The sequence below is a fragment of the Numenius arquata genome, chromosome 1 (genome assembly GCF_964106895.1).
Source record: "Numenius arquata chromosome 1, bNumArq3.hap1.1, whole genome shotgun sequence".
Taxonomy (NCBI): Eukaryota; Metazoa; Chordata; class Aves; order Charadriiformes; family Scolopacidae; genus Numenius; species Numenius arquata.
In genome coordinates, this window is record NC_133576.1 from 72,902,554 (window position 1) to 72,918,781 (window position 16,228).

General features: G+C 41.3%; 1 protein-coding gene across 1 annotated transcript in view; it reads left to right on the forward strand.

Annotated features, from left to right (window-relative positions):
- NCK2 (NCK adaptor protein 2) overlaps positions 1–16,228 on the forward strand; it is a 90,332-nt gene that overhangs the window by 26,654 nt on the left and 47,450 nt on the right. Inside the window, exon 2 of the mRNA XM_074153402.1 lies at positions 5,391–5,462. The gene's annotated coding sequence lies outside the window, so the exon portion shown is untranslated. The remainder of the gene's footprint in view (positions 1–5,390; positions 5,463–16,228) is intronic.

The following is a 16,228-nucleotide window of genomic DNA, read 5'->3' on the forward strand; positions in this document are numbered from 1 at the left end:
GCTTAGTTGTGTAGAATATATAGCATGAAAGGATTTAAGTTTTTTTGTTTGTTTTCAGACTGTTACACACATTGTAATGCAACATTGCAATTTGCTGCCTTTTTGAAACCTTAAATACGATGTGAATCTAGTCCTGCGTTCTGCTTTCTCACTGTTCTGTACTTCTGTTTTAAAATGTAGTATTAAGTTAATGCCTTAACTTATCCAAATTAAAGAATAGTTGCATAAATTTAACGTTACCATTTTCTTAACTTTAGAAGAAGGTAATATCGAGTGAATTTTGTGAGGGTATATGTGACTAGGAGGTTAAAATACTACCCATATACTGGAGTCTTGAATAAACATGGTGGGTTTCTTTTCCCTTTAAGCGAATTCAGGCACTGAGCTTTTGAGTGCTTAAGCTGATCTGTCGGCTGCTCTGTGGAACTGGATTGTGCTTGCCCAATTGTCTGCATAGTTAAAATATTTTGAACATAGCCTATTTTGATGTAACTTCATTTGAAATATCTGCCTAATGGAGAAGTCTTAATGGAATACTTTAATAGCCCAAAGTGGTTACCTGCAATTGCTCCAGAGTATTTCAGTCAATTACAAAGGAAGGCAATATTTAATGTTGGAGTGGAGCTAGATGGTGTAATGAACTGGCAGATTGCCAGCTTGATCTTCTCCACAGGAGAATTTGTATTAATGTGATGCTTTTCATTTGTTCTCCAGAAGGTCACCAGTAATACGTCAATTGTTGAATTTTATCATAGTTATCAGAGTCACTTGAATGCCTTACCATTGGAGTTTAAATTCCCACTCTGTACAGTACAGGTTTATGGTCAGGTCATTCTTGTGTATTAGCATATTAAGTATCAAAGAGATTATTTTAGCTATTTCATGTCAGAATTTAAATAGGAGGTGGTCGGGTATTGGGAAGAGAGCCTGAGAGAATTGTCATTGAAATAGTCATTGTAAGGCTGAATCTGGATTTTAGCCATGGGGAAATAGAAAATGGGGCACATTAGAGCTATTAGTGAAGGGAAAGGTGGCTAATAACTTTGGATGTTACTCGTAATATAATCATTACCAGAGCACTAATTTATTCTTAAGGTTGTAATCTTTAAAGATTACACGGTTAAATCGAAGGTGCTTATTTTATTAGGTGTTACTGATACTTATCTTCTGGTACTTGTTCGCAAGCATCAAGTTCAAACTTTTATTTCTGACTATTCAAAAGTGCTTTTTACTGTGGGATTTCTGTGCAGGACAAACTTGTGTTTGCAGGACCTTTGGTCTCGAAAACAAATGAAAGTGAGGTTGCTGTTCAAACAGGCAAATTTGTCTTTCTGCCTTGCATATTTGTAATCATGTGTCCATCCAATTCCTGTACTCCTCCATTTCTGTTCCTTGTTGTCATCTTCTGTTCCTCTGCTCTGGGCCTTGCGGTAAGCGTAGGATATGAAGGCAGTGATGAGTGGTAAGGAACCGTGGGATTTTGCATGCAGCAGGGCTGACATTAGTGCAGTACTATTGATATTAGGATTGAGATATGACAAATGGACATCACACTAGATGGTACAGAAGTAATGGGTGCTGGTGATACCATGGGACATGACTGCCCAGCTCTGTGCCTCTATTTGCTTTGCTGCCTTTCAAAAAAGTTGTTGACTTCATTTCCCAAGTTTTCTAATGTGCCAGTTTGTCTTTTGGGTGGACAGTAAGCATTTGCCACGTTCTCCAAGGGTTTTGAACGTTGATGGAGTTTATTTTGTTATTCCCCATCCTGGCTTTACTATCAAATACAGCTATCTAGAGTGCTGGCTGCTAGGACATAGCAGCAGAACCAGAAAACCCCACCTACGGTGCAAACCCTCTGCCCAGAGCAGATGCTCCCAAACCTTAACCATTGTTTCCATTTACTGCCCTTTGAGAACAGAGATCTTGAAGTTCTATAACTGAAAGATTGTTTCAAGGAACGTATTTAAAGTATAAGTGAATTATTTGTGGTCCAGGTTTCCATCCTGAGTTTGAGTCACTCTGCAAGTCACAACAGTGCAGGCAAAGCTTTGGGCTGCGGGGGTGTGCAATGGAAACTGGTTACTCTTTTGGTGACTCTTGGTGTGACTTGTAGCAGAAAACTTCCTCTGGCTCTTCCATAGCAAAGTGAAGATTTTTACCAGGAGTAAAACAGAAATGGGGGTCACAATGCAATGGAATTGAGCCTGGAGAGAACAGAGACCAGTCTGCATCTTGTGCTCATGTGTCTGTTAGATTAACAGAGTTTTATTTCAGTCAAAGTATTGGTAGGAATGAGCTTTTCTTGTGCATCTTCTTCCTTCAACTCTTGGTGCTATCACCATTAACATTCTGAGCTACTTTTAATGTATGTTAATTGTGCTGCAAAAATAAAACTATTCTTGCTGTACAGAAGGAAGTTAGCATTGTTATATTGAGATAAACACATGACTCATTCTTCTCTTATGTGTTTAGATGGAATCTGGACTCTTATTTTCCCCAACTGTACCTCCTCTGCAGTTGACTAATAAATACAAGGTTAGTTTTTCAGGTATTGATGATTAACATTACTGTTTTTCAGCTCACTTTCAAATGCAAGTTCTATTCATGAATGTGCATTTGTGAAGGTAGGAGCAATAATTAAGAGAGGTTTTGGGTGTGTATTTAAAGAACAAAACTGGAAAAAAAAATACCAAAAGAAGTCAGAAGCTCGGTACAGTACGTCAGTGGTGGATGGTAATGGGCAGGAGATGATTTGTGAGGTAGGAAAGGGAAGGATAGTAATCTTCATAAGATCTTTTAACAAAAACCAAAATTACTTTTATTTTCTCACTTTCCCCCTTAATATTAAAAACGTTCTTGCATTATTGACAGGATAAAAATATCTACTACAAAATATTCAGCCGATAGGAAGATAGATCTGCCCTGCCTCAGGGTTTTGGTGTTGCTTCTTTTATTAAAATGTCTTTCCCGTTTACTGGAGATATGTCTTGTAATTTCAAATATGGAGCAGATTTCAGTGAGAACAGGGTTAAGTTCTGTAACTGGCTAGAAAACTGATAGTGTGTCCCGGTTTGGGGCGGAGCAGAGCCAACTTTCTGTTCAGTGAGAAAGGCTCTTGCTTGCACTTGTTGCTGTGGCAATCAGGGTCAGTTGACCTGGTTGTTTACCCCATGGAGGGGTTGAACTGTGGGGAGGGGTGGGCAGGTCAGGTGACCGAAAGTGACCTATAGAGTAAACCTGTCAGACTTAGGTTGATGGTTGGACTGGATGATCTTAAAGGTCCCTTCCAACCTTGACAATTCTATGATTCTGTGATTCTATAGGGTCTTCCATCTCATCTGCCGTGATCAGTATAAAAGCTGAGGGATCAAGGGGGTCGGGTTGGCTCTTCTTCAAGGGCTCTTCTTCAATGAGGAGGACCCTGTCAGTTCGTCTGCCTTCGATCCCCATCAGTGAGTTCCAGAATCTGGTTCTCATTTGTTACTGAGACCAGTCTGGAACTTTCCCAGTGCCTGCCAGTGACATCTTCCTGGGAGCTTGATGTGGTTTTGTATATATTGTATCTGTTTCATTATTTCTTTTTTATTTTATTATTATTTCACTGAAGTAGTTTAATTTTTCCTAAACTCATAAATCTCTTTATCTCTCTTCTTCTTATCTTTGGAGTGAGAGGTGGGGTAGAGCATCTGTCATCTTGTCATTGGCCAACACGGCCCAAATCACAACAGTGTGGTTGACCACAGTCTGTGTCTGTGGAAACCTGAAACCCCAAGTTGGGCAGTGGGGCAGCAGGCGTTCCAACCAGCACCTGGGTAGAGGAGAAAAGGGGTAGATCACTCTTCAGTCCTATCCGCTCTCTGCTGTCACAGGCGTTATCTTCATTCAGGCACTGACCTGGATGAGGAGACTCTTCTGAGTAATGCTTCCTCGTAATTTGCTCTCCTCCGTTTTTTTTTTTTTTACCTTCTATGTTTTTCAGGAGGGCTAGCAATGCCCTGGCTCCTCTTGCAGCTGCTGGGAAGCAGGTGGAGAGCTGAGGGACAGGGACTCTTACGCTTTATCCCCTAACAATACATCTATGCTTAAAATGTTTAACAAACTGGTTTTCGTAGTTCTGTTACTCCAATTGTTATGGGTAGGAGTCTAATTCCCGATTTTAAATATCTGTGTAAGAAATTTTTAATAAACTTGTCAATACTTTTTTTTCCCCCTTCATGATGATGTATGGGATCATTGGATGAATTGCTCTTTTTAATAGAATTTCTTTGTAGGATGCTTTTGTATAGTGGCAACTGATTGGAATCTGTTCAGAGAGGACTTCAAACAGAAACATTTGCGCATGAGTGGCCTCGGGTTGAGTAGGAGTTGTAATCTGTTGTCCTTATGAGCCGGGGGCTGCAGTGAAGGAAGATGTTCAGAATTTTTTCCTTCTTTTTGAATTGCATCTTAATGGGTTTACATTGCCTGAATATGTCAGACATCCTATGGAGTTAGAGGTGTTGTTAAAAACAGAAATAAATGTTTAAACATTTTCAAGCCCCTTCTGAAAGGTTACTGTTGTGGCTAGAAATAATTAACAGAACAATGGAGGCCAGGAGGGACCACTGGAGGCTGGTGCCATCCAGCTTCCAGCAGAGCAAAGGCCACAGCTGGGGCCATGTCCAGGAGAATTGGAGAATCCCTCAAGAAGAAGGTCGATCTCTTCTCAGGGGGCATGTGGCCATGCTTAGCCACCTTTGTGGTGAAATCTTTCTTCTTTACATCTCGCCAGAATTTCCATTAATGGAATTTTCCAGCCCTCCGACCAACTTCATTGTCTCCTTGAGTCAGTATCTCTTGTGCCAGAGGACCCCAAACCACAGGCATTAGTAATCCAGCTGGATTCTACATCCAAATGTGTGCGAGCGCGTCCTGGGTGGAAATAGTCATGTCCTCCAAAACTGCAGGCAATGCCTTTACTGATGTACCTCAGTTTTCTACGTGTAACAGCGTTTCCCTTTTCTTAGGAATTATAGGCAACTTAAACTGATCCATGTAAAAGTGAAGGAAACAGTAAATAACAGGCCTTTTTCAAATGTAATCTTTCTAAAACTGGGCTGAATTTTTAATTCCACTTATTGACTGATTTTTCTCTGTGTTGTGATGGCTGGGTTTGTAGTTGCTTTCTTTCCTAAATGGTTCAGGTGGTCTGTAGTTAAATTGGCCTTGTATTCATTGAGAAAAGTTAAATATGAAGATGGATTCTATTTTTGCTAAATAGGTGGATCAAGTTAGAGCCACGCTGCCTGCTCTTCAGCCTCTCTTAGGAGATTTTGATAGGATGAAAACTGCTAAAGTTCTACTAAGTTTAGTGCTTAAACTAAAATATGTGGTGTTTGTTGTTTCAGACAGTGGTGTACTTAACTTTATTGGAGAGTCCTGCCTTTCACTGCCTGGATCCTTTTAACAGTGTGCCAAAGGTAAGTGGTTCAAGTTCAGTGGTTATTTTGGTAACTAAAGATGATGAGTGAACTGGATGTATTGCTTGGGTTTGCTTTCATAGAGTGTATTACTTGTAAATTTTTTAAATTTTTTTTTTAAACTGCTGGATGGATGATTAAATAGCAAGTCTTTTGCCTTCAGTGATCTGAGACAAGTGAGTTTTAGTTCTTACTTTCAAAAGACAGGAAAAAAGGATAGGCTCAGATTATTAATTAAGCAATAGATATTGCTACCACAGTTTTTTGCCTCCTACCTCCTGTTACCTACTGCTTTGACTTGGGATGTTTTCCCCTGAATGCGCTGTAGGCAGGATGTGGTGGTGTAGGAGGTACGGAGGAGTAGCGGCCATCCATAGCCTGTGGTGGAGCAGGCTTTAATATTATTTTTTGATTGAATTCTAAAAACTAAGTAATAGGTTATAAAGTATTGAGAGGAAATAAGGTTAGCATTCAGTATATATGGAGTATCTTCCTGGGCTGGCGCAGAATACCTGAGGTAACTGAAAGAAGCCGATGTTTTCCATAGGATTCATATTGTGGTGGAGTCTGAATATCTTCTTTCAGTTAATTCATGTACCGTGTTGTCTGTTTTTAGTAACTGTAGTTGATCTCCGTGGCTTAGCATAGTTTTATTAACAGAAACTTTTAATAAAATGAAACCTCATTACAACTGTACCAAAAAAAAGCAAAAAAGCAGAACACTGAATGAACTTTTGGCATTGTAGTGACCACAGCATGAAGCAGAAAACTAGGAGTCTTAGTTTCATTCATTATTTTACCAGGTGGATATATTATTTGTTACTCAAATTCTCTATTTATAAAATAAAAACAATGTTACCTTCTTCAGAAGGAAGTTTTGAAGGCTAATTATTGATGATTTGGAGCCTTCAAATGAAAAGCAATGTATGAAGTCCTCAGGTACCTTGATTTTTTGCTGTGAGTTCTCTTAAATGCTTGTTCAACGAAGTGTTATCAGATGTTGAGATTAGACTTAATTTGTTTAATAAAGCGCAGGTGAACCAGTTAAAATTAAAAATGCAATCCAGTCTTAAGTTTAACACCTACGTATGTTTTTGCAAATGATTAATTTTCCTTCAAACTGAAAAGGAAATTCTGAAGTACTATGATATCTCTGAGGTGCTACAATGGGCTTTTGCACTACACTTTCAGATTATCTGATATACGTCTTCAAATGTAATAGACAAAGTTATAACCCTGGCCTTTCCAACAGATCAGAATGCAGCCTTGAACACTTTGTTTTTGTGTTTAAAGGCTAATAGTGAGAAGTCTTTTGTAATAATTTTTCGGAGTAGAAACTCCAGTAAGTTTTCTGTATACTTTTTGTGTGTCCTGTAGGTAGCAAAGTTAAAATGTTTGTGAAATGGCTGTTAATGTAAAAACAAAACAAACACACAATCCTAAAGCCAATGATTCATCAAACTATAGACTTAATCATACCATAATGATTCTAATTTTCCTACTAAAATTTCTACTCAAAATTAAGGTTGTATTTTACCACAGCCCAAATTTTGTATTTATTTCAAATTTGTAATATAAAACTCTAAATAGAGTTTTATCTTCGGAATCTCTTTCTTGTCCTGTTTTATAGTAGTTTTCATTTCAATGTTCTATGAAATAATGAAAAGAATAACCCACTGCTTTGTTCAAGGAAATAGATGTATGGAATTTGGATTACGGATTTAGAGTCATCTTTATTTGTTGAACTTATTTTTGTGATATTTGGCTTATTGAGTAATTTTTTCTTCTACCCTTTAAAACAAGAAGGGGGGAGGGGAATCAAGCATGCCCAAAGTGAAGGTGTTTTCAGCAGGCAAAGGTTTTATATACTTCCCAGAAAGTCAATGAATAGATACTGGCTCACAGAAAGGAGAAGAGGAAGAACTACTTGGACCATCTCAGTTGGCAGAGGGTGTAGGGGTGTATAGAATCATAGAATGGTTAGAGTTGGAAGGGACCTCAAAGATCATCGAGTTCCAACCCCACTGCCATAGGCAGGGACACTTCCACTAGACCAGGTTGCTCAAAGCCCCATCCAGCCTGGCCTTGAACACTTCCAGGGATGGGGCATCCACAACTTCCCTGGGCAACCTGTTCCAGTGCTTCACTACTCTCACAGTAAAGAATTTCCTCCTAATATCTAATCTAAATCTCCCCTCTTCCAATTTAAAACCATTACCCCTTGTCCTGTCACTACACTTCCTGACAAAGAGTCCCTCTCCGGCTCTCCTGTAGGCTCCCTTCAGATATTGGAAGGCTGCTATGAGGTCTCCCCGGAGCCTTCTCTTCTCCAGGCTGAACAACCCCAGCTCTCTCAGCCTGTCTTCATAGGGGATGTGCTCCATCCCTCTGATCATCTTCATGGCCCTCCTCTGGACCCATTCCAACAGGCCCATGTCCTTCCTGTGTTGAGGACTCCAAAGCTGGACACAGTATTCCGGGTGGGGTCTCACGAGCGCAGAGTAGAGGGGTAGAATCACCTCCCGCGACCTGCTGGCCACACTTCTCTTGATGCAGCCCAGGATGCGGTTGGCTTTCTGGGCTGCCAGTGCACACTGCTGGCTCAAGTTGAGCTTCTCATCCACCAACACCCCCAAGTCCTTCTCCTCAGGGCTGCTCTCCAGCCATTCTCCGCCCAACCTGTATTTGTGCCTGGGATTGCCACGTCCCAAGTGCAAGACCCTGCACTTGGCCTGGTTGAACTTCATGCGATTTGCACAAGCCCACCTCTCAAGCCTGTCCAGGTCCCTCTGGATGGCATCCCTTCCCTCCAGCGTGTCGACCGCGCCACCAAGCTTGGTGTCGTCGGCAAACTTGCTGAGGGTGCACTCTATCCCACTGTCCATGTCTCCGACAAAGATGTTGAACAGCACTGGTCCCAGTACCAGCCCCTGAGGAACACCACTCGTCACTGGCCGCCAATTGGACATTGAACCATTGACCACAACCCTTTGAGTGCGGCCATCCAGCCAGTTCCTTATCCACCGAGTGGTCCATCCATCGAACCCATGACTTTCCAATTTTGAGACCAGGATGTCGTGCGGGACAGTGTCAAACGCTTTGCATGAGTCCAGGTAGATGACGTCTGTTGCTCTGCCCTTGTCCACCAAGCCTGTGGCAGTATTGTAAAAAGCCACCAAATTTGTCAGGCACAATTTGCCCTTGGTGAAGCCATGCTGGCTGTCTCCAATCACCTCTTTATTTTCTGTGTGCCTTAGCAGAGATTCCAGGAGGATCTGCTCCATGATCTTGCCAGGCACAGAGGTGAGGCTGCCTGGCCTATAGTTGCCTGGGTCTTCCTTTTTTCCTTTTTTGAATATTGGGGTTATGTTCCCCTTTTTCCAGTCAGCGGGAACTTCGCCAGATTGCCACGATTTCTCAAATATGATGGAAAGCGGCTTAGCAACTTCGTCCGCCAGCTCCCTCAGGACCCGTGGGTGGATTTCGTCAGGTCCCATGGACTTATGCACCTTCAGGTTCCTTAGGTGGTCTCGAACCTGATCTTCTCCTACTGTGGGCAGTTCTTCGTTCGCAGAGCCCTTGTTTTTGCCTTCCGTGACTAGGGCAGTGTGGTTAGAGCCCTTGCCGGTGAAGACTGAGGCAAAAAAGTTGTTCAGTAGCTCAGCCTTATCCATATCCTGGGAGGCCAGGTCTCCTGTTTCCTTCCGGAGAGGGCCCACAACTTCCCTAGTCTTGCCTTTGTCCCTGACATATCTGTAGAAGTTTTTCTTATTGTTTTAGATATCCCTGGCTAGATTTAGTTCTGCCTGGGCTTTCACTTGCCTGATCTGGTTCCTGGCCACTCGGACAGTTTCTTTATATTCTGACCATTCTACCCGTCCCTGCTTCCACCCTCTATAGGCCTCCCTTTTGGTCTTGAGCTTGTCCAGCATCTCCTTGTTCATCCACACAGACCTGCTGGCTATTTTGCCTGACTTCTTCTTTTTCAGGATGCACCTCTCCTGAGCTTGGAGGAGGTGATCCTTGAATGCCAACCAGATGTGTATATGTCTCTGGTTTTTTTTTGTTGTTGTTGGTGATTTTTTTTTTTCCTCCTCCTCCTTTTTCAGAACTTACGGGTACCCAAAATACTTGCTGTGTCTCATTAGACAACACTTAATTTCAGTAACAAAATTAAATCTAACTTCTATATGGATACTTTATGTCTTTTTCCATCCTTTGTGTACATGTTTCCGATAGACTATATTCAACTAGTTAAAGATGTGATTCTGCAAAATATGGAGCATTCTAATGCCTTTCCTGAAAGGAAATGAATGCATAGGTGTAGGTCCAGTAAAGCTTACACTTAAAATGCTTTGTTGAACCAGAACACTGTAAAACTTTTGCCCTTTGAAGAGGAAATACAGTTGGCAGCAGAGTAAATATTCACAAATAACACTCAAAATGCTCTTAAACTTCACCGAACCAGGGACAGTAACGTGTCCTTATAGCACCTTGTTGAGTCAGAACTACAGCGTAATTAGTATTTGGTTGTCAAGATCTGCCAGCTCATCTTTTGATCTTTTATCTAGCTGGGCAAGCTGGCTTTTTTCAGTTGTTTCCTTCCTTTTTTTTTTCCTTCATTCATTTTTTCTTTTTTTTTTTTTTTAAGGAAGAGAACTGTATGGAAAGGCATTGTTTATTTAAACAAAAATTTTGTCATTTCTGCAATCAGATTAATATGAATTTACAGATGAAGTCTAATGTTCTGGCAATTTATTGCAATCGTTCAGTTGTTGCAAATCTGAAACTATCATAAAAGCATTTAAACTATTTTGGAACATTATATTGCATGTAGTGGTGTTCTGCATTTTTTAACTTGTTCCTCAGTCACTTACAGTCTTGGAATCAAAAAATAAATTGCATCGTGTGTTTTCATGATAGAGTATTTTGAAAAGTGATTACAGTATTAGTATGTGCCTTTAGAAGTTCTTTTTTGTGTTTTAGCAATAATGTTTATAGATAAAATCTTCTGGGAAATGTTCTTTAATAGTATAATTTTTTGAGACTTTATACATCTTTCTGGAATGTACTGTTGGATTCTTCGGGGATACATCTGTACGCAGGAGGGAGATTGATGAGATCAGAAGCAAACAGGTACAAGCAAAGCTATCGGTTTCTTAGTACTCAGCAGATTTGCTAAACTGTGATCGGATGTCAGTGGCTACAGTACCACAACGTTTGGTGGAAAGCCCAGTCTGTAAAGGTACCAGAACAACCGAGACACAAATGCGTTCCTTGTGTTGCGAGACTGGGGACCTGCTCACAGCTTCTGAGAGACTGATCCTCCTCCTCGTTTAAAGAGGTAAAAGCACCGCAGACATTCCAACTTGATGAAGCCGTCTGTGATGTATCAAATACCAATATTTTTTGGTTTTTTTCTGTGGATCAGCATGTTTGTAGTTGTTGATTTTTGAGGAGTTTAAACCCAAGTTTAAAACCAAGGAAAACAATGCCTATTCTTAGTGTTTTGTATGAGTGAGTTATGGGAAGTTTTGATTCTGACAGTAGCTAAGAGAATGCAAGGTATGTACAGAGTGAATGTCTGGATTCCTTTTCCCTGAAAAAAAAGAAAAGTTTTCTGTAATTACGTCAGTTTTCCCAGGTGCCTAAAGTGTTGATTTTAAGCCTTTGAATGCAACTTCAGCATTACTTAAATATACTTACAGACATTTAGTATAATAAATGAATTTATAGAATACTGCCCATTATGTTATGCTTATGGCATAATACTTTCTAACCTGTAATTGTGGACAGTAAGGAAGAACACTTTGATCCCGCTCCTATAACCCCATAATCACAGGTAAACCCCCCAAATAAATTTGTCTTCCCTGAATTATGCCATTTTAGTACTTTTAAAGATTTTTTTTTTACTGAGGTTTTTTCTTTTTCTCTTTGTAGTAATAGTAGCTCTTTGCATGAAAATACAGGCATGCTTTTATTTACTAATAATATCAAAGTAGATTATTAATAATCACTTGTCTCTAATGTTTTTCCAGCTTTGGTAGCTTCAGGTGCAACTCAAGTTTGTAGAAATCAAAAGAACCTGTTATGGCCCATAAATGGCCTTTGCAGTGTACTTTAACTGCAATCCATATGGATTCCTCATCAGAGAACGCTGTACAGCTTTCATCAATACATGAGAATTCAGTTCAGTAAAAATGAAACAATGACCATGATTTTCCTGGTGGAAGTAGTTTTGTGGATTGATAGCCAGTATGGACTTTGGCTGTCTTCTCATCCAGCGTGTCAGTTTTTCTGAGCCAAAAGAAAGCTTTGTCTGCTGAAAAGAATCTACCATGTTGCTCGTGAATATAGCTATGAGTTAAGCTATATATATGAAATAGGTGTATGCAAGTAAGCTAAGGTTAAGCTTGTCCCCGAGTATGTTTGTGAACTGAGCACAAAATGTGCGGTGACCCACCTTACTGCCCTGACCCCAGTGTTCAGAGGAATGCCACTGGTAGAACTGGTTATTGAGCCCCTATTTCTGTGGTTTCTAAATAAACATATCCGTGCGTTACACCAGTTTCAGTTAAAAGATTTGAATGTGGACTGCACTTTTGAGGGACAACTTGTGGCTTAGAATACGATCTTGAGAAGCTCTTCAAGATAGCTTTATGCAGTTAAAATACATCACAGGGAGGGTATCCTGACACACTGAAAGCATTTGTCATTTAGGTGAGTGTTGCACATAAAGGCAAAGGTTGGGGAAAGTCACCTTGAGGCTTTCGGGATGCGGGGCATGGGAGCAGTCCTTGTGCCAGCTCTGTGTAGTGCGATAGGGCTGTATCAGCGCAGGGATGGGTCAGTAATCTCAAACCCTCCTGAAGGAGGAAGCGGATTAGCATCTGAGGCTGACTCACCCAGTTATTCCAAGGTCTAACTGCCCCATGAAAGAGCTGTTGCCATCTGCTTGCAGACGCCTCCTGGAGATGCCCTCCCCTCAGGTTTCTGAGGGGTTCCGTGCCTGTTGGGTAGCTCTGTGGGGCTGACTGCTTGAGGTGGTACTTTGCAGAAGCAGGCACGCAGCCGGTGTTGGCATAGGGCACTTAAAAAATCAGTCGAAGGCTTGTGTCTCCATTTGATAGTGGCTGGAAGGCAGTTCTTCTGGTGTGGAGGCTTTGACAGAATTTTAAATGATTCATTGTTAGCATTGGAATTGGTGTGTAGTAGAAATACAGCTAAACCTGGAAACGTGTGTGTTTTCAGTAGTGCTCTTAACATGTTCCATATAACATCATATTCAAATGGTATGTGTTACATCAAATGTATTATGATATTAAAAATCAGTTCAGTTTGCTGAAATACTGCCTTTTAATGAATGGGAAGGGACTGTATACGCAGTTCATCTAGTTTTGTATCTGGCAAATGGTTTTATGTGCACATTACCCAGAGGTGCTCTGAATAACTGCTGAAATTGGTGGGTTTCACAGAACAGAAAATATTTAAAGGTTGGCTTGGTATATTTGCCGTGGAATTCTGTTTCTAATAACTTAGTTAATTAATCTTGGATTACAATTACGGTTTGCACTGTAGTAACAAAGCTCAAATTGTACTAAGCAGAGAGGACTGAGCAAATGAACTTGTTGTGTTGTTTATTTTTTAAGCCAGTAGTAATGCAAAGCATAGAATACCACACATACAGACACAAGCCTTTTACCATCTATTTTTCTTTCCCTGATTTGAAGTTTGAGAGTCTCATTTTAAGACATCACAGGCTCCTTGCAGTCTCCTGGGTTTAACCCCCGCTTTTCTTTGTGCTCTCTCTTCACACCCTTTTGTTTCAGGGATCCCCTGCAGCTTCTCATCTTCTCCCTTCTTATTTTGTAGCCTGTTGTCTGTGCCAGCTGCTCTTAGTTGTTCACCATAATAGACCCTCTGAGCAGCTTATTTTCTACCTGCTCTGTCACCCTCTTCCCCCCTCCCGTTCTTTTAAATGAACCTACTCTGGCTTTTTGATTCGGCAGCTGTATGTGCAATCCTTCCAACAAATCCCTTGCTACTGTCATTGCTACTCACACGGGTTTTTTTTCCTCACTAGTCTGAGTCTTTGCGTTTCCTTTTAGCACTTCTTTTCTCTGTGACCACTTCTTTTCTTTGTTCCACCTCTTCCCACTGTCCTATAAAATTTACCTGTAGCCAGATTTTTTTTTTTTAATGTGAAATACTGATATCTTAACAGACATGTTCCTATATGTAAGTTAAGTATCTGCTCTGATGCAAGCAAGCTATTGCAGGTATTGTTAAAGAGATCCTTTGCTTGAAGCAGCAGGTAGTTTGGGGGACCCGGATTTTCCCAAGAGGCTGATTTTGAATTATCTTGCACCAAAATCAGTAGGTTTTTGTCTTTCTGGGTTTAGCACATTCCCTGATAAGATGGGTTGTCTCATACCATTAGTTCTCAAGTTATCACATACCAGCCCAAAAAATGCTGTTGAATGAGGGTCTGACCTCTGTTTATATTTGATCTCTGAATTTGTCTTTCAAGATTAAACAGTCAGAGTATTAGTTTTCCATTCTTAGTTCTCCCTCGAGATTACTGAATAGCATTTTCTACCAGCTCTGGATTTGTATAGGATCTGGAAAGGTCTGTTCCATTATTGCTAGAGAGAGTGCTGGTTTATGGTGATGAAGATCAAGGTGGTAAGTTAAAACATTTATCTCAAAAGAAAAGGGTGTGACATCCTTGGGTTTACTTTAATGTTTTGACTAGAACTACAGACCTGGTGTGTATGTGTATATGTTTATAAAACTGGTTTTGAAACTGGCTGGTAAGCAAGGTTTTGACAGTTGTGCTCTTTAGAAATTGAATTTGTCATCAGAGGGATAATGGAATCTTGCATTCTCAACTGCTGACCTGTGCTTCAGGCACGGCTGCTGTAACATACTTTTTGAGTACAATGAGCTGCTGAAATTTCGGGAAGTCTTGAGCTGTGAGCTGTAACCATGTAACTGGTGGCCAAAATGGGAGTGTCCCGTATGTATGCTGAGTTTATGTCCAGTTGTGTGAGGAGCGGCTGCTGCTGTGTGTTCTGCAGGAAAAAAGGTAGTGGCAGAGAGATCAGTAGGTTGCTGTGACCTGCTCCCTGGCTGTGGTTCAGGAGAAGCAGAAGAAAATGACGGTACACAGCAGGCCACTAGTCAGACTAAGGATTCTGGCCAGTAAGTGGCGGCTGGGCATCTGCATCCTGAGCCAGTACCCTGACTGATTCTGTAGAATCATTAAAAATAAGGTAACAAAATATATATAACAAAAAATAAGAGTAAAAAAAAACAGAGGGCAACATTTAATGCAGTCACACAGTACTGCTAACTTTTTTGGAACTAAATCTTGGTTTCACAGAATCACACAGCATCACAGAATGGTAGGGGTTGGAAGAGATCATATAGCCCAACCCCTCTGCCAAAGCAGGTCCACCTAGAGCAGGTTGGACAGGAACATGTCCAGGTGGGTTTTGAATGTCTCCAGAGAAGGAGACTCCACCACCTCTCTGGGCAGCCTGTTCCAGTGCTCTGGCACCCTCTAAGTAAAGTTTTTCCTCATGTTGAGATGGAATTTCCTGTGTTCCAGCTTGTGTCCATTGCCCCTTGTCCTGTCACTGGGCACCAGTGGGAAGAGTCTGGCCCCATCCTCTTGACACCTGCCCTTTAGGTATTTATAAGCATTGATGAGATCCTCTTTCAGTCTTCTCTTCTCCAGGCTAAACAGACCCAGGTCTCACAGCCTTTCCTCGTAAGAGAGGTGCTCCAGTCCCTTGATCATCTTTGTAGCCCTCTGCTGGACCCTCTCCAGTAGTTCCTTGTCTTTCTTGAGCTGGGGGACCCAGAACTGGACACAGTACTCCAGGTGTGGCCCCACTAGGGCACAGTAGAGGGGGAAGATAACTTCTCCTCGACTAGCTGGCCATGCTTTTTGTAGTGCACCCCAGGAGACCATTGGCCTTTTTGGCCACAAGGGCACACTGCTGCCTCACGGTCAACTTGCTGTCCCCCAGGACTCCCAGGTCTCTCTCTACAGAGCTGCTTTCCAGCAGGTCAGCCCCTAACCTGTACTGGTGTATGGGGTTATTCCTCCCTAGGTGCAGGACCCTACGCTTGCCCTTGTTGAATTTTATTAGGTTCCTCAATGTTTTGTTAGGTTTCAGGTCTGAGGTTTCAAACCTAAATATATAACACACTAGACGAGCAGGAATGAGGCATCAAATACCACTTCAGCCCAAGACCTGTTCCTCAGACCTTAATTTTCAACAAGGAGCTTAAGAACAAGAACAAATAAAATAAAAATGCTTGGTATTTAGTCGCTTGAAGCATTCAGAGGTTCTGTGATGCAGGAAAGGAAAAGCGATATCTCTTCTGTAAGTTCTCCCAGGGGTCCAGGGGGCAAAAGGGATGCATGCGTCCTCCCCCTTCTCCCTATTCTCTTCCCCGCCTTGAGGTAACTTCTGAATTTTTATATAGTTGCTCCTACTTCTGATGAGCCAAGTGATTGTAACTGGCCGCTCATTTCATACACTGCTCCACAACTCTCAGTATTTACCTATGAGTTTTCTTTCAGGAACCTTTTTCATTGAGGCCTGATGCAGATTTGATAACACTATTGGCTACTCTAAGATCTAATCTAGATAATGAAGAAATTGTCTACTTCTGTTGTAGTATTACTTAAAACAGAGTTGTGGTTTGTCACTCTTGAATTTTGACTGCAATTAGTACTAAAGTACTACAAG